Source organism: Coffea eugenioides, chromosome 8 (genome assembly GCF_003713205.1).
Source record: "Coffea eugenioides isolate CCC68of chromosome 8, Ceug_1.0, whole genome shotgun sequence".
NCBI classification, from domain to species: domain Eukaryota; kingdom Viridiplantae; phylum Streptophyta; class Magnoliopsida; order Gentianales; family Rubiaceae; genus Coffea; species Coffea eugenioides.
Window position 1 is genome coordinate 4,723,902 of NC_040042.1, and position 18,601 is coordinate 4,742,502.

At 33.8% G+C, this 18,601-nt stretch overlaps 1 long non-coding RNA gene across 3 annotated transcripts; it reads left to right on the top strand.

Moving 5' to 3' along the window:
• Positions 1-729: 729 nt before the first annotated feature.
• Positions 730-11,808, top strand: LOC113781442. Of its 3 annotated transcripts, XR_003469606.1 has the most exons (8): positions 730-770; positions 922-961; positions 1,337-1,405; positions 2,569-2,635; positions 2,944-2,982; positions 3,484-3,534; positions 11,547-11,603; positions 11,700-11,808. It is a non-coding gene; the product is annotated as an uncharacterized LOC113781442 (long non-coding RNA). The 3 variants fall into 3 exon arrangements; XR_003469604.1 differs by lacking the exon at positions 11,700-11,808 and having other exon boundaries at positions 11,547-11,660; XR_003469605.1 differs by lacking the exons at positions 11,547-11,603; positions 11,700-11,808 and adding an exon at positions 5,367-5,523.
• Positions 11,809-18,601: the final 6,793 nt, after the last annotated feature.

The window sequence follows — 18,601 nt, forward strand, 5'->3', positions numbered from 1 at the left end:
TTTCTCTCTCTCTCTCAGTCAAACGCACAACTATCAGTCAGTGTCAAGAACTCTTGAAGACCGATCCCTATTGTTGTTATCCTCCAGACAAAATTCCATCTTCGTGAGACCCATAGTTCTCCCCTGAATTTCTGGCATTTGATTGTACTTGAAACAGGTTGTAATCTCAATTGGGGCCGGGGTCCAAATTTGTTTTCTTCTGATAGAGCTGATGGACGATAGGCTCAAGACTGCAAAGGGACTGGTAATCTTCCTCTCCTCCCTTTGTCGATTTCTCCCTCCTGCTGTCCCTCATCTCCCTCTCTCCATACCTCAAGTAATTACAGCTGATTTTTTCTATTTTTCTGCCATTTTGCCTGATATTTCCTTGGCTAAAAACAATCAGTTCTTCTCCCTTCTTTTTTTTTAGGTCCTTTTCTGAAACAACGAGGAAGTGAAAGGTTAATATTTCATCTCCACTGTCTATATGAATTTCTAGAATACAGATATGGTATTTTTCTTCCCCTTTCTTTCCATGATTAATGTCTTTGTTTCATTTCAGTTTTATCATTAAATTTTTATTTTTAGTTTCAACAAAAAACTTTTAATATGGTCGGAGATGGTGAATAATTCATGATTAGCTGGCTTGTAGATATTTATTTGCTTTATTTTTTGTACCTACTTGGTGTTTTATTGTTCCATTTTTCTTTACGTTTTTGCCTTTCTTGGATTTCTTCTGCAACAGGGAGGAAAATGGCCACCCGTGAAAGACAGCTGCTGAGGGGAAAAACGTAAGTTTTGTTTTATCATTCTAATTTAATTTTTACTTTAAATTTCTCTTTTCAGAGCTCAAATGATGGTATACTTTTCTTTGACCTTTACTCTTTTCAAACCTCATTCGAGTTTTCTTTTTAGTCATTTTTTTTGGTGTCTTTCATGCAGGTGTTTTGTTGATCTCCTGCTCAGAAAAGCAATCCATATGGTAACCAAAAAGATTCACTTGTTTAAAATAGATTTCTTCATCTTCAAAATGTCTTTCTATTTGCTCCAGTTCTTCCGATTCCTTTTTCTTCATTCAGTTTTCAACATTTGAAGAATTAATAAATTTCTTCTTTGAGAATCAGGAACTTCCATGTCACATTGGTCATCGGCCAAAACTTTGAGTTACAAAAGATCGTGTGATGCTATTTTTTTTATTGCTTTTGTGTTGAAATTTTTTGTTTTAGTACATAAATTGTCTCTTGGTAAAACCTCTTGAATATTCGTTTTATGAACCTTAAGTGGATATTAAACTGAGTATCTTCAGCAATATATGTTTTTGTTACAATGGCAATCTAAATGGTTTTCCTATTTGTAGGTGGTTAAAGGTTTGACCAAGACGAGGATTCTCAAATATTACATTCTAAGCACCTACTTGAAATAATGAGTAAGTTACTGTTTTAATAAAACACCTTAAATTTTCTATTCCTTGATCAAAAAGGAATTAAATTGCTACATAATTGCAGTTTTGCCTCTTGAATCATCGACTACGATGTTTAATAGCTTGGAAATTCTTATTAGGAAAATCAGTTTTGGTTGACTTAAGTTGATATTTACAAAACATGATGTTCTCTTAGATTTGTAACGTTTCAGTAAGATTAAGTCTGGAAAACTAAACCTTATGATAGTTTTTTTTACTTGTAAAAATGAACTTAATTGAGGTAAGCCTAAACAGAAATTTTGTGAGAAACATTCAGACGGTATTCCAATTGATAGGTTCAAAAAGGTGAATGTGATGCAGACCTTCAATTTATGTTGAAGTTTTTTATGCAGGAAAGAACATAAAGGAAGGGCATGTTACTTTTGAAGAAAATTTGGTAGAACTCCTAATTTGTTTTAACTGGATGGATAATTTGTATTAAATATAACACATTTAGATGTTCAAATATGAGGACAAGATGCCTCTACTTTGAGATAAATGGCATACAATTCTTCCTAGAATTTGAGAATACAATCATTTCTTTGACACATCCAACTATTTTTGGAGAGGTGTTCTGGAGTCATCTTACCTCAGATTTTTTATGAGAAAACTTGACAGAAAGACCTCAGAGCCATCTCACTCCTATCTTTTGTGTCAAAAAAAAATCTCTCCCATCTCCTCTTTGCTAGCGAGTTAAAGTACTGGGAGTTACAAAACCAGAGGCCTTCCCTCAAATTCCTGTATCTACAATAGAGGAGTTTGGTTCAATGCTGACAAGACTAATCAATTCCCATCAAATAATTTTCCATATCTCAATCCCCTACAACTCAAAGCCTCTATTTGAAAAGTGCCTTCTGTTCTTATCTTTCTTTCTTTCTCTCTGAAAACTGCTGGCTTCCCCACTCTTGTTCTATGTATACTTTTTTCTCTTGATTAAATTTTATTTTATTCTCTAATAAGTTTTATATGTTTGCTACGGGTTGAGGAATAGGGATTTGATACCAAGTATGAATGATTGGAAATTCTTTGCTCAAGTAAAATACTTTTACGATATCTGTTTTGCTATTTTTTTCTTTCTTTTTACCAGAAGTCAACTGTAATCTTCTCCTATCTTTACTCCTCTTTCATAGATGTTCAAGAAATGGACTATGGAGAGGATAGTCTGCCTCTTATTGAAGTATTTCCTAAAATTCCAGTGTAAGTCATGATTAAGAGGTTGTCAGGTCTTTTTAAGTAACTCCATACAGTAATTATCCTTACTTAAGATCCGATATTTTATGCTTTCACTTTTTTTTGCATTGAAACTTGTGATTATTTCCTTAGATGAAATGGTTTAATTTCTTTCTTCTTTTTTCATGTTCATAGAAATTTTTGTTTTCCAGTTGATATTGCCAATAACGCTTTATAAGTAAAAAATTCAAAGTAAGAGGATGTGGATTGACTGTTTCTGTTAAACTCTCTTAGTTAGTTGGTAATGATTTTGTCATTCTTTTTTCTTTTTGCAGCCAGCTAATGCACTTTTTGGACAACTTTTTATAGCTCAAGTGAGTGGAATTCCATCTTAGGGCCACTTTTCCTTGGATTTGGATCAAAATTGTTTGATTAACGACTAGAATGTCATATTTGCTTTGTTAAGCATGCTATCTATGTAATTTGTTCAATGCTTGGGGTTAAATTTTAGGCAGTTAATGGTTGAAGTAGTTAAATTTCAAACCATGTAAGGTTTGTGAACTATTAAATGAAAATATTGAATTCTTGAAAGGGCTGTGAAATCAAAAGGGTCTTACTCAGAAAGGAGAGGAAAACTTGTGATATTAATCTACATATCATCTTGCTTCATGTAACTATAGACTTTTATTTTAATGTAAAAAAAGCAAGGAAAAAATGGTGGGTTGTATATTTCATTTGCAACTGTTAATAATGTTGAAGAATATGGAGAATAAGTTCAATAATTTTCTCTGAATCATTCTCATGTTATTACCATGAGGTTGTTTTAATTATATTCTTCATCTGGCCGATGCTTGTTTACACTAAATTTTTGTTAGACGAAGGAAGAACGAAATAAGGAGGCTACTTTTCTTATTTCAGCCTTCAAGGTATGTGCAGGAGTTATCGTTTCAGTGTTTTTGTTTTCTCTTTGCTTTCTTTTTTTTTCAAATTTATTTAGCAGTTTATTCTTTGCATGACTATTGATGGATTTTGGGTAAGTCATTGGAGGCTATTTATGGATTTCAAGGTGAAGAAGTGGATAAAGAATCTAAATTGACACCGGTGAAAAAATTAGTCGAGGTATATGGTGATGGAAATATCACAATTAGCCTGGCACTATTGTCTTTGAGCTACTGGAAGATGATCAATATGGTTCTTTACAAACTAAAATTGAAGGATATAGTAGTCTAGATGCAAAGTCAAACCCTTTACAAGACCCTCGAACTAGCTTTGGATTCGGAACGCAAGTCATGGTTTTCTTTTGAATTGATGTAGTTCCGAATTTGAGTTAAATAGGTACTTATTTACCTTATGCATCTTATTCTATCCTCGGTTACTTGTTACTTTTTCTAAAGAAACTTAACTGATACAAATTCCCCAATTTATTCGACCAAAAAAATTTTTGCTTTTGTTTTTAATTGGACCTATAATACAAATTTCCCAATTTAATCGAGATCTAAGAATTGTTACATTGCAGCCCTGTTTCTATTTCAAAAAGGCATATTTGTGGAAGCCTTATGGAATTGTATTAATAATTTCTGCATTAAAAGCTTTCAGTTGCTCTTGACTTTACTGATTGGTCCAAGATTGCATGTAATGATCTTATGCCTTTTCTTAATGAAGATGATGTAATCCATGGGAACTTCAACTTGCTATTTCATTGATAGTTTAAATAGTTCATATCAAGTTGGTTAGTAGCTTACATTTTTTCTTGGTTTTAGGTATTCCTGTTAACTTGATTTTTTCTTGAATTCCAAGTCATCCTGTCCGCTCATTGCCTTTCTATTAAATGATGGAAACCACATGGATGACTTGATTGTGGTTGTTTCCAAATAATGTATAGGTATTACTGTCATTTTTTATGAATAGCAAGTCTCTGCCTAAATCCAACATCTTTTAGTTGAGGACTGCATGTGCTGAACCCTCTTAGGATCATTTACTTTCATCCCTCAAATTTCTAAATCCCTTTGCATTTCCTTCACTCGTTGTTTTTTGAATAATCACTTGTTGCTATCAATCATATAGTACTTACTGAATTTGCTTTTGAAATTTTGGGAAAAAAAGTTAGAAAGTTGATGAACTGCTTGAGTTGACTGGCTACTACAAGACTTTTCTTATGAATTCTTATCAAGAAGCAAGGTATGGTTTTCCAACCACAAACAGTGTGGATATGAACTATTTTACTATTTGCTATCATTTATCATTCCCTGGTATAGTGATCAATAATTGTGAGATTGATTGGCCTCTTTACTTAATCAATAATTTCTTTTTCGTATTTGTTTCCCATGGAAATGTTAGTTCTTTCATTTTTATTTCTCAAATTTCAATATTTTTGGCTTCAAAACTTATCACATATTTCGTTCCTATTTTTACATGGTGTCACTCTTAATTTTGTCTAATGTGTAAAATTTTGGTTTCAACATACAAGAGCTTAATTTATAGTTGATTTTGACACATACAAGGCCATGGCAATAAAGAACGTTATCACCATTGCATGTGCATATCAAGCATAGCTACCGGCAAATTGCATATTTTATAGCGGAGAAAGTAGTTTTTATTTGCTTGCTACTGGGCCAATTCTAACTCAATTTATACTGTAATATTATATTCCTTTTAGATCCATCAGAGTAGTTCATTTATTACTCTGTCCAGATTATATCCTTAATGATACATAAAATTCATATGGCTTAAACATAAAATTGCATTACCTCTTGTGCAGGATAAAAACATGGCAATAGGAGATTATTCAAATAAGCTCTGGGAAGAGGAAGACAAATAAACTCTTGAACGATTTTCGGCATTGTAAAGAGATTGAGAAATGCAAGCTTGAATCATAGTTAGTAAACACTGGTATCCAATTATGCATACAACTTGTAATAATTTATAGAAGTTTTTTTTAAACTGTATTCTTTATTAATATGCTTGGCCTTGACTCAACATATTTGGCCAATATAGTTTTATAACTTATTTTAGTCATTACTCCTAATTATCGATTATCTATTTTGTTTAAAAAAAAACTATTACAATAGGCTTTACACTGGGCATACTACCTATTAATTTCACACCGCGCTTTGGCGCGGTGATCCCCTCCTAGTAATAGGTAATCAGTTGAGAGAATTTTAAAAGTTTTCGCAACCATAGTGAAGGGATAATAGACATAGTTATAGTTCAAATTGAGGGTTGATGCTTAAGTAAATAACTGAGGTAGCAGTCTCGCAATCTTTTCCATTGAAGAGTAGGTGATATAGGAATGAGAAAAGACACAATTAGGTTTCTACTTCTCTAGGTACGGTACTTCTTAATTGGTAGTTGAGAGCCTTCCGCAGAATTTTGAGTTTTAGTAATTGTGGCCGGAACTTCTAGAGTGGAGCTTGGTTTTGTTGTTACTTCTGAAGACTTCTGTGTCATGAGTTCAACTAAATTCAGTAAGAAAATAACATAGCATATGAATATAGAGATTTGTGTATTCAAATAGTAATTTCAATCCACACACACCAACTCATGCACTTAACTATTGAAATAAAACATTGCATCACCTGTAATATACTTTTAAAACTGGATCAATCATTCAAACACTTGCTAAAATCGCCACATAGTTGTAATCAATGCAATAAAATTGAAATCACATTTAAACAACAGACAACATGCATCAAGTGGAAATACGCAATTACCTTGTACCTTGAGGAACAAAATGCAATCTAAGAAAATTTGCCCACACTTCACCCACCTACAATAGCTATTACAAAAGTTAAATTAGGATTTTTTATTGTGCAAACAAAGCTATACAGTTAACAAAGCGAGAAGAAAGAGTGAAAATGAGCATACCTCTACAAATCTGATTCTAATGGTGTGAAATAGAAACATCTGAACCCACAATTTTTATATTAATGACTACCATTATTACCACTTAGTTCAGAAACTAATCTATAAATGGTGGAGAAAATAGGGGGTCTTCAGTTACAACTTGTAACGTTGAACTCAAATGATTCTTAATCTCTCACACTTTAATGAGCTCTTCAACATGCTGCAATTACCGGTTCAAATGAGTGTGTTTTGTTGGAAGAATGCAATTAATGTTTCTTAAACTTAACGATGAAGAGCACAATATTTCCGACGGTTACAATTCACAAAGAGTTTTCAAATGGTTCTTCTACTTTGGGCAATTAATATTGTCTTAAACACATTTAATTCAATAGGATGGCTTTCCCCCAATTCACCTCACTTCCTTTGTGTTTTATCATTAACAACACATAACTACCATTTATGAATGTAATCATCATCTCACAAAGGGCACTTTAGTAAACTCATATCCCAATGAGCATGGCCCACTTGTACTGTAAGGTGGATTACTTGTATGATGCTTATACAATCTCTAAATTGCTCCTTAAAATATCAGATAAAAATCACCCAACAGACAAACTATAACTCCTTTTTATATATATATAGGACACACTCCACAAAATTCAACATAGTTAATTAAATCATCAATTTTGGCTTTCGTACTAAAAGTGGATTGGTGTGAAGAGTGTTCGCACCTTCAAGAAAGATTATCAAATCGAATGTTTAGTATTTGTAAGTATTTTATTTTAACAACATTCAATTACATTCATTTGTAGAAATATATCATTCCCTTTTTAATATAAATTTTAATTTTTTTTTTCAGGATCCATCTTTCAAAAAAAGACAGTTCTTGAATGATATACACATTCTATTATATTTCAAGCTATTGTTAAACAAATATTACATTTAAATTTTGTTGGTTCAATTTTTTCACCTTTATTTGTTCACTATTTTATTTTTTTCAATAATGTCAGCACCGTGCGTAGCACGGGTATTCATACTAGTATCTAGTCTATGAGCGAATGCCATTGTTCCCAATTGAGTTCCAATTGCTGACGTGGCGCGTTGTATTGGTTGATTGGTGGTCGTCCGCCCGTGCGAATTTCCAATTGATGGTCGTCCGTTCCACGCGTGAATTCTTTTGTTTTGCTTGCTCAGACGTTTAGCAATCCTTTTTGTTTCTTTGTTTGTTGTTTGCCGGGGGAAGTGTTCCGCTAAAATTTGGTCCCACGTGCCTTTGATTTTTTTTTCTGTTCCCGGCTTTTTATCGGTGGTAGTCAAATGGGCAGACCTCCTCTCTCTGTAACAGCTTTTTTTGGTGGGATTTGACAGGGGGTTGGGCTCGATGCATCAAAAGTCTCCTCTTTCCCTCTTTGTTCATCGACCGTCACTCTCTAAACCTCTTAGAACAACTCTCTCTCTTCTTCTTCATCTTTCAGCCTCTCTCTGAGAACAACAATGAGCAAGATGGTTTTCTTCATCTTCCAGCCTCTCTCTTCTTCTTAGAGAGGCTCTTTGTTTTAAAGTTCTCAATTGGGGAGAGGGGTCCAGATTTTTTTCCTTCTGATTGAGTTGATGGACGGTGGGCTCAAGACTGCAAAGGGACTGGTAATCTTCCTTTCCTCCCTTTGTCGATTTCTCCCTCCTGTTCTCCTTCATCTCCCTCTCTCCATACCTCAAGTAATTATAGCTGATTTTTTCTATTTTTCTGCCATTTTGCCTGATATTTCCTTGGCTAAAAACAATCAATTCTTCCCCTTTCTTTTTTTTTTGGTCCTTTTCTGAAACAACGAGGAAGTGAAAGGTTAATATTTCATCTCCACTGTCTATATGAATTTGTAGAATACAGATATGGTATATTTCTTCCCCTTTCTTTCCATGATTAATGTCTTTGTTTCATTTCAGTTTTATCATTAAATTTTTATTTTTAGTTTGAACAAAAAACTTTTAATATGGTCGGAGATGGTGAATAATTGATGATTAGCTGGCTTGTAGAGTATTTATTTACTTTATTTTTTTTACCTACTTGGTGTTTTATTGTTACATTTTTCTTTCCGCTTTTGCCTTTCTTGGATTTCTTCTGCAACAGGGAGGAAAATGGCCACCCGTAAAAGACAACTGCTGAGGGGAAAATCGTAAGCTTTGTTTTATCATTCTAATTTAATTTTACTTTAAATTGCTCTTTTCAGAGCTCAAATGATGGTATACTTTTCTTTGGCCTTTGCTCTTTTCAAACCTCATTCGAGTTTTCTGTTTAGTCATTTTTTTTGGTGTCTTTCATGCAGGTGTTTTGTTGATCTCCTGATCAGGAAAAGCAATCCATATGGTAACCAAAAAGATTCACTTGTTTAAAATAGATTTCTTCATCTTCAAAATGTCTTTCTATTTGCTCTAGTTCTTCCGATTCCTTTTTCTTCATTGGGTTTTCAACATTTGAAGAATTAATAAATTTCTTCTCTGAGAATCAGGAACTTCCAGGTCACATTGGTCATTGGCCATGAGTTACAAAAGATCGGGTGATGCTATTCTTTTGATTGCTTTGTGTTGAAATTTTTTGTTTTAGTACATAAATTGTTTCTTGGTAAAACCTCTTGAATATTCGTTTTATGAACCTTAAGTGGATATTAAACTGAGTATCTTCAGCAATATATTTTTTTGTTACAATGGCAATCTAAATGGTTTTCCTATTTGTAGGTGGTTAAAGGTTTGTCCAAGACGAGGATTCTCAAATATTAAATTCTAAGCACTTGCTTGAAATAATGAGTAAGCTACTGTTTTAATAAAACACCTTAAATTTTCAATTCCTTGATCAAAAAAAGAATTAAATTGCTACATAATTGTAGTTTTGCCTCTTGAATCATAGACTACGATGTTTAATAGCTTGGAAATTCTTATTAGGAAAATCAGTTTTGGTTGACTTAAGTCTATATTTACAAAACATGATGTTCTCTTAGATTTGTAACATTTCAGTAAGATTAAGTCTGGAAAACTGAACCTTATGATAGTTTTTTTACTTGTAAAAATGAACTTAATTGAGGTAAGTCTAAACAGAAAATTTTGTGACAAACATGAAGATGGTATTCCAATTGATAGGTTCAAAAAGGTGAATGTGATGGAGACCTTCAATTTATGTTGAAGTTTTTTATGCAGGAAAGAACTTAAAGGAAGGGCATGTTACTTTTGAAGAAAATTTGGTAGAGCTCCTAATTTGTTTTAACTGGATGGATAATTTGTACTAAATATAACACATTTAGATGTTCAAATATGAGGACAAGATGCCTCTACTTTGAGATAAATGGCATACAATTCTTCCTAGAATTTGAGAATACAATCACTTCTTTGACACATCCAACTATTTTTGGAGAGGTTTTCTGGAGTCATCTTACCTCAGATTTTTTATGAGAAAAATTGACAGAAAGACCTCAGAGCCATCTCTCTCCTATCTTTTGTGTCAAAAAAATCTCTCCCATCTCCTTTCTGTGCAAAAAGTTATTGTTCTCCTCTTTGCTGGCAAGTTAAAGTACTGGGAGTTACAAAACCATAGGCCTTCCCTCAAATTCCTATATCTGCAATAGAGGAGTTTGGCTCAATACTGACAAGACTAATCAATTCCCATCAGATAATTTTCCATATCTCAAACCCCTCCAACTCAAAGTTTCTATTTGAAAAGTCCCTTCTGTTCTTATCTTTCTTTCTCTCTCTCTGAAAACTGCTAGCTTCTCCACTCTTGTTCTATGTATACTTTTTTCTCTTGATTAAATTTTATTTTATTCTCTAATAAGTTTTTTATGTTTGCTACGGCTTGAGGAATAGGGATTTGATACCAAGTATGAATGATTGGAAATTCTTTGCTCAAGTAAATACTTTTAAGATCTCTGTTTTTCTATTTTTTCTTTCTTTTTACCAGAAGTAAACTATAATCTTCTCCTATCTTTACTCCTCTTTCATAGATGTTCAAGAAAGGGACTATGGAGAGGACAGTCTGCCTCTTATTGAAGTATTTCCTAAAATTCCAGTGTAAGTCATGATTATGAGATTGTCAGGTTTTTTTAAGCAACTCCATTCAGTAATTATCCTTACTTAAGATCCAATATTTTGTGCTTTCACTTTTTTGCATTGAAACTTGTGATTATTTCCTTAGATGAAATGGTTTAATTTCTTTCCTCTTTTTTCATGTTCATAGAAATTTTTGTTTTCCTGTTGATATTGCCAATAACTCTTTATAAGTAAAAAATTCAAAGTAAGAGGTTGCGGGTTGACTGTTTCTGTTAAACTCTCTTAGTTAGTTGGTAATGATTTTGTCATTTTTTTTTCTTTTTGCAGCCAGCTAATGCACTTTTTGGACAACTTTTTATAGCTCAAGTGAGTGGAATTCCATCTTGGGGCCTTTTTTCCTTAGATTTGGATCAAAATTGTTTGACTAACGACTAGAATGTCATGTCTGCTTTGCTAAGCATGCTATCTACGCAATTTATTCAATGCTTGGGGTTAAATTCTAGGCTGTTAATGGTTGAAGTAGTTAAATTTCAAACCATGTAAGGTTTGTGAACCATTAAATGAAAATATTGAATTCTTGAAAGGGCTGTGAAATCAAAAGGGTCTTACTCAGAAAGGAGAGGAAAACTTGTGATATTAATCTACATATCATCTTGCTTCATGTAACTATAGACTTTTATTTTAATGTAAAAAAAAAAAAGCAAGGAAAAAATGGTGGGTTGTATATTTCATTTGCAATTGTTAATAATGTTGAAGAATATGGAGAATAAGTTCAATAATTTTCTCTGAATCATTCTCATGTTATTACCATGAGGTTGTTTTAATTATATTCTTCATCTGGCCGACGCTTTTTACACTAAATTTTTGTTAGATAATGGAAGAACGAAATAAGGAGGCTACTTTTCTTATTTCAACCTTCAATGTATGTTCAGGAGTTATCGTTTCAGTGTTTTTGTTCTCTCTTTGCTTTCTTTTTTTTTTCAAATTTATTTAGCAGTTTATTCTTTGCACAACTATTGATGGATTTTGGGTAAGTCATTGGAGGCTGTTTATGGATTTCAAGGTGAAGAAGTGGATAAAGAATCTAAACTGACACCTTATGGTGAAAAAATTAGTCGAGGTATGTGGTGATGGAAATATCACAATTAGCCTGGCACTATTGTCTTTGAGCTACTGGAAAATGATCAATGTGGTTCTTTACAAACTAAAATTGAAGGATATAGCAGTCCAGATGCCAAGTCAAACCCTTTACAAGACCCTCGAACTAGCTTTGGATTCGGAACGCAAGTCATGGTTTTCTTTTGAATTGATGTAGTTCAGAATTTGAGTTAAATAGGTACTTATTTACCTTATGCATCTTATGCTATCCTCGGTTACTTGTTACTTTTTCTAAAGAAACTTAACTAATACAAATTCCCCAATTTATTCGACCAAAAAAATTTTGCTTTTGTTTTTAATTGGACCTATAATACAAATTTCCCAATTTAATCGAGATCTAAGAATTGTTACATTGCAGCCCTGTTTCTATTTCAAAAAGGCATATTTGTGGAAGCCTTATGGAACTGTATTAATAATTTCTGCATTAAAAGCTTTCAGTTGATCTTGACTTTACTGATTGGTCCAAGATTGCATGTAATGATCTTATGCCTTTTCTTAATGAAGATGATGTAATCCATGGGAACTTCAACTTGCTATTTCATTGATAGTTTAAATAGTTCATATCAAGTTGGTCAGCGGTTTACATTTTTTCTTGGTTTTAGGTATTCCTGATAACTTGATTTTTTCTTGAATTCCAAGTCATCCTGTCCGCTCATTGCCTTTCTATTAAATGATGGAAACCACATGGATGACTTGATTGTGCTTGTTTCCAAATAATGTATAGGTATTACTGTTATTCTTGATGAATAGCAAGTCTTTGCCTAAATTCAACATCTTTTGGTTGAGGACTGCATGTGCTGAACCCTCTTAGGATCATTTGCTTTCATCCCTCAAATTTCTAAATCTCTTTGCATTTCCTTCACTCGTTGTTTTTTGAATAATCACTTGTTGCTATCAATCATATAGTACTTGCTGAATTTGCTTTTGAAATTTTGGGAAGAAAAGCGAAAAATTTGATGAACTGCTTGAGTTGGCTGGCTTCTACAAGACTTTTCTCATGAATTCTTATCAAGAAGCAAAGTATGGTTCTCCAACCACAAACAGTGTGGATATGAACTATTTTACTATTTGCTATCATTTATCTTTCCCTAGTATAGTGATCAATAATTGTGAGATCGATTGGCCTTTTTACTTAATCAATAATTTCTTTTTTGTATTTGTTTCCCATGGAAATGTTAGTTCTTTCATTTTTATTTCTCAAATTTCAATATTTTTGGCTTCAAAACTTATAACATATTTCGTTCCTATTTTTACATGGTGTCATTCTTAATTTTGTCTAATGTGTAAAGTTTTGGTTTCAACATACAAGATCTTAATTTACAGCTGATTTTGATACATACAAGGCCATGGCTATCAAGAACGTTATCACCATTGCATGTGCATATCAAGCATAGCTACCAGCAAATTGCATATTTTATAGCGGAGAAAGTAGTTTTTATTTGCTTCCTGCTGGGCCAATTGTAACTCAATTTATACTGTAATATTATATTCCTTTTAGTTCCATCAGAGTAGTTCATTTATTACTCTGTCCAGATTATATCCTTAATGATACATAAAATTCATATGGCTTAAACATAAAATTGCATTACCTCTTGTGCAGGATAAAAACATGACAGTAGGAGATTATTCGAATAAGCTCTGGGAAGAGGAAGACAAATAAACTCTTGAACGATATTCGGCATTGTAAAGAGATTGAGAAATGCAAGCTTGAACCATAGTTAGTAAACACTTAGTATCCAATTATGCATACAACTTGTAATAATTTATAGAAATTTTTTTTAATTGTATTCTTTATTAATATACTTGGCTTTGACTCAACATATTCGGCCAATATAGTTTTATAACTTATCTTAGTCATTACTCCTAATTATGGAATATCTATTTTGTTTTAAAAAAAACTATTACAATGGGCTTTACGCTGGGCATACTACCTATTAATTTCACACCGCGCAGATCCCCTCCTAGTTAACATATATAGTTCAATGTGCGAATGCAATTGCCCCAATTGAACCCAATTGCTGACGTGGCGCTCTCCCATTGGTCAATTGGTGGTAGTCCTCCAATTGATTCCAATTTGATGAGTTGTCGTTTTCTGATTGGTTGATTGGTGGTAGTCCTCCCAATTGCATATGAAATTGATGATGTGGCGCGTTTTGATTGGATGAAAAGTGGTAGTCCTCTAATTGCATGTAGGATTGTGCTAAAATTTTGCTTCTTTATTTTTTATCCAACAAATCACATTAACAAAAAAATTGGATTACTTTTTTTTTGTTGTCCATCAAATCACATCTAATTACCAATTCTTTGCAATTAATTGTTAATAACTAATTTAATGTCATGTTTTTTGTCATTCAACAAATTGCGCTTGATGAGTTGGGTTGTGTTTAATTACCGATTCCTTCAGTTATTAGCAAAATATATATATATTTTTGGCCAAAACAAATAATAATTATCAATTTTTACCGTTGATTGTTAACAATTATTTATTGCTTTTCGTTGGCCTTTTTTAGTCTTCCGCCAAATCGCATATATTTACTAATACTTTACAATTCATTGTTGCTGCCTGCTTAATAATGTTTTTTTCCTTGCCGTCCAATGGATCGCGTCTAATTAGCGATTTCTTGCAGTTGTTAGGCAAAACAAAAGGACATTTTTCGCAAAAAAAAAATTATTTATCAACTCTTTTATTTTATGGATGTTATCGAAAAAAAAGTGCCCTTTTTGCCATTAATGTTTCGTTAGTTAATTAATACTTTCATTTTTTTCCCGGTTAATGGTTTGTTGGTTTGTTAGCTTCTTTTTTATGCTCCAGCGGATCGTATGAACAGAAAGTGTCCTTTTTTCCTCCTCCACCCAATTGCATGTATTTACTGACACTTTGCGCTTAATAGTGCCTTTTTTTGGTCATCCAATAAATCGTGTTTAATTAGGGCTCCCTTGCAGCTGTTAGCCAAAAAAAAACCCTTTTTTGTTCCAAAAATTAAAAAAAATGAATATCTTTTTTAATTTTATTTTATCAAATAAATGCTTTTTTGCCATTAATGCTTCGTTGGTTAATTAACAATTTCATTTTTTTCCCTTTGATGATTCATTGTTTATTTGGCCGCTCTTCTTTTTGCTCCACTGGATCGTCTTAACAAAAAAAATGACCCTTTTTTTCTTCCACCAAACTGCATCTATTTACCAATACTCTACAATTTATTGTTAATAGCTATTTAATAATGTCTTGCTTTTTGTTGTTCATCTAATGGATCATGTTTAATTACCGATTCCTTTAGTTATTAGGAAAAAAAATATTTTTGCCAAAACAAATAATAATTATCATTTTTTACCGTTGATTGTTAACAATTATTTATTGCCTGATTTGACCCAATATGTTGGGTTAGCCAAAAAGTGCCTTTTTTTCTACTGACATTCATATTTACCTATCAATTTCTCGCTGTTAATTGTCAGCAGTTAATTACTAAAGCATTTTATTTATTCTATTGTCCAGCAAAATTATGTTTAATTGTTGGCTTTTCCTCGTTACTTTTTTTTTGTTATTGTTAATGATTACTTAATTAGTTGGCCTGCATTTTTAACTGTTAGAAAAAAAATTGCCTCTCTATTAATATCTTTTTCCCTGAACAAAATCTTTTTTCGTATATTTGTCTACAAAGTTGCACTTTCCGTTGCTTGCATCGATTTTTCAATCTACTTTCTGCGCATCTTAATCGAATACATCCTCAGCCATCACTTCTGATTACTTCCATTTGGTGGAGAGTTGTACTTGGTGGGAAAGTTGGGACCTCTATTTTACTAAACTACCCGGCCTTTATCTTTCCATTTGCTTAGTTTCTTTTTTTTTTCCTTATTTCCTGCTCATGGACATATTTGTAAAAATGGAGTAACCGTCACTGTTGCCTTCTGCCAAACATCACCTTTCAACCTTGCTCTGTTCAGGGATAATCTGGTGTTTTCCCTTTGTACAGTGGTTGTTACCATTACCTGGTTTGTTCTAGCAGAACCTCGGCGGCTTACCATCATGATCGGTGGTAGATCTACAGTTGCTGCATCCTCCATTCTAATCCCTTTCGGCTGCTTTTTTTCTAGACAGAACAGAGGTTAGCTATCAACTTCCTTCTTCTCTTGCTCTTGCTCCTTTTTGGCTTTTTCATTACTAATTTCCTGACTTTGTTTCAGCTTGCAAAGTTGCTATCGCTGCTGTTTTGCTGGTGAGTGCCTTGCTCCAAGAACGTTTTACTTAGTCTCTCTGCATCTGTTGAGCTTTTTTTACAAAAATTAATTACTTTCCTTTTTTTCCTTGTTGCTTTGTCATTTTATTTAGTTATTGCCTTCTTTTTTCAGCAACGGTTTCTTTCTTTTCTTGCGCACCAGTTTAATGCCTTTAATTTTTCATTGCACTTGGTCTATTAGCACGGGCTTATTTTTCCTTGTTCTGTTTCTTTTCGTTATTAGCTTTTGTATGCTCGATTTTATCGTGGTATCGCCTGCTTTTCTCTGATTCTGCCCCGGCGCTTTTTCTGCAGCCAAACAGGTTAGTGTTTCTGGTTCTCCTCTCTTTCCTATTTCTTTTATAATTTGCTATTTATATTCCGTCTCTATCACTTGTATTTTCTGCTATGTCATTGGTTGCATCTTCTTTGAGTCTCACTTCTTTGACTTGAATTGCGGGAGCTTATTTACTTCTTCTCGAAACTTTTGGATGACTTTGTTGGGTTAACAAGGAGCTTTTCAACTGCTGTTCCTGTACTATTACAGCTGAAGGATAGAAATTATAGGAAGCCTTGCATTTCATGCTGAACTACTTTTTGTTACTTATTTTATGTGTCTATTTCGTTTGTTTGTTGCTTATTTGCTAGCTGTTAGATTCCTTATCTTCCAGCTCATTGCTTGCTTATTAATTTTAGCTTAGACATTTACAGACCTATTTCCTTTTTTTGTGTTTTTATTTGTTCAATCTTGCCTTTCTATATATAGTCCCTGTACACTTTACCCAATTAGAGTGAATGGGTAGAAGTTCTACTCGCCGCAAAAGGTACGCAGAAATGCCGGACATAGAAAAAAATGAGCTTTTGCGTCATCGAAGAGAAGATAGGGCTTCCAAAAAAAAAAGAAAAACGTTCTCTCTCGCGTATTCACAAGGTTCCACTTGGTTATGTGGAAACAGGTGTTTCTTTCCCTGAGACACTCACTGTCCCGTCCGATTGTAGAAAGCACCCTATTATGCATGGCCAGATGCTAGAAAGTGGGAGTTTTAAGGACGGCCATGATAGCATCGGTGTTATTGCTGAAGCGTTACAGTACATGTCATCTCATGAGTCTGCTTTCTTTAGTCTTCATAGCCATTCTACTTCCTCTTCTAGGGAAATGCATCCTGCACCAGCAAGGGGTGTATTAGGAGGTGTCAACCTAGAACATCCACTCATTGATACGGCTAATCTTAGAAGCTGTCGACCTACATCCCTCCAAGGAAAACGAAAAAGCTTAGGCCCCTGTTCTTTTACGGCTACGCCTGATCTTCATCTTCTTAACAAAAAGAATAGGAGCTCTGCCTTTGTATCAGGGATTGATGAACTAACAAACTTTCTGGAAGCTCCTTACTGTGACAAAGAGATCCTGCCTATGAACAATCTTTTTGAAAATGTGATTCAATATTGTCCTATTACTGATTTTCCCATGAATTCTAAAAAACTATATTCTCCTCTTCATGAGTGCTCAAGTCTTGGAACAAAAACTGCTTGCTCTGAACCTTTTATGCTGCCTGACCAAACAAGCAGCTTTCCTCTTCTATTTGATAAATCCATATGTCCATTTTCCACTGAGAAACAAGTTTTACCTGATAATGGACTTTTTGAAAATGTTGTTAAGTTCTCTCCTTTGTCTAATCCTTACATGGACATTGGAAAAAAACAGCCTGTCTTGAATGATATCCATAGAGAACTATATCGGCAAAGAGAAACATCTGTCTCTCAAAGACAATCTTCTGCACCAGCACCTACTTCTCAAGGTATATATTCCTTTGCCTTTTTTCATGTGATTCCAGATACTTCTTTGGCTGCCCTGCCCAATTAGATCCTTTACAAAAAATATATATTTTCCGGTTCTACTTGGCTGGAACTTTCATTATTTGCTCGCTCTGCTGACTATACGCAGCCAAATGCCTCTAAACTTTTAAATTCAGCTCGTTCCTTTATATAGTTGCAGAAATCTCTTCTGTTCAAGATAGAGAGTCTAACAAGTCTGCCAAAAAAAACGTGTTCAAGGGAAAAAGGGTCACCATCGTAGTTCTTCTGCTCTCCGATCTAGAGAGCAGCCTTCTGGTCAAGCTCGTGATTCTCATGAACATGTCAGGAAGCAGGCTCCGGGTTAGCTTTTTAATTCTTCTTCGCTTTCTATAACTTACTAGACTATGTTATTAAGTTGATTACCTAGGATGCCGATACTTAGTGCCCTTCTCAGCTATAGTTTGGAATTAAATGCAGCGAGGCCTCGCAGAGGTCCCCAACAGGGTCTTTTTCAGCTTGATGAGATCCATCATGAAGCCATTACCCTTCCAGATGTTCCTAATTGTCACCACTGTGGAGCTAAGAGGTTCTATTTAGAACCTCCTAGCTTTTGTTGCTCTGGCGGAGAGATCTCTTTAGTTATTTCAGCAATGCCTTATGATCTTAAGCGCTTGTTTATCGGAAATGATGAAGAAAGCACCCACTTTAGGAATAATGTTCGGACCTATAATACTAACCTGAGATTTACATCCTTTGCTGCGAGGTATGACTCAGAATTGATCAAAAATACGAAAGGTGTTTATACCTTTCGTATTCAAGGCCAAGTCTATCACTTCCTCAATGGTTTGACGCAGCCAGCCGACAAACCATCAGGAATTCAGTTCTACTTCTTTGACACTGATGAGGAATTAGCAAAAAGAACTGGAATCTGTGAAAAGTTGCGTGAAAGCAC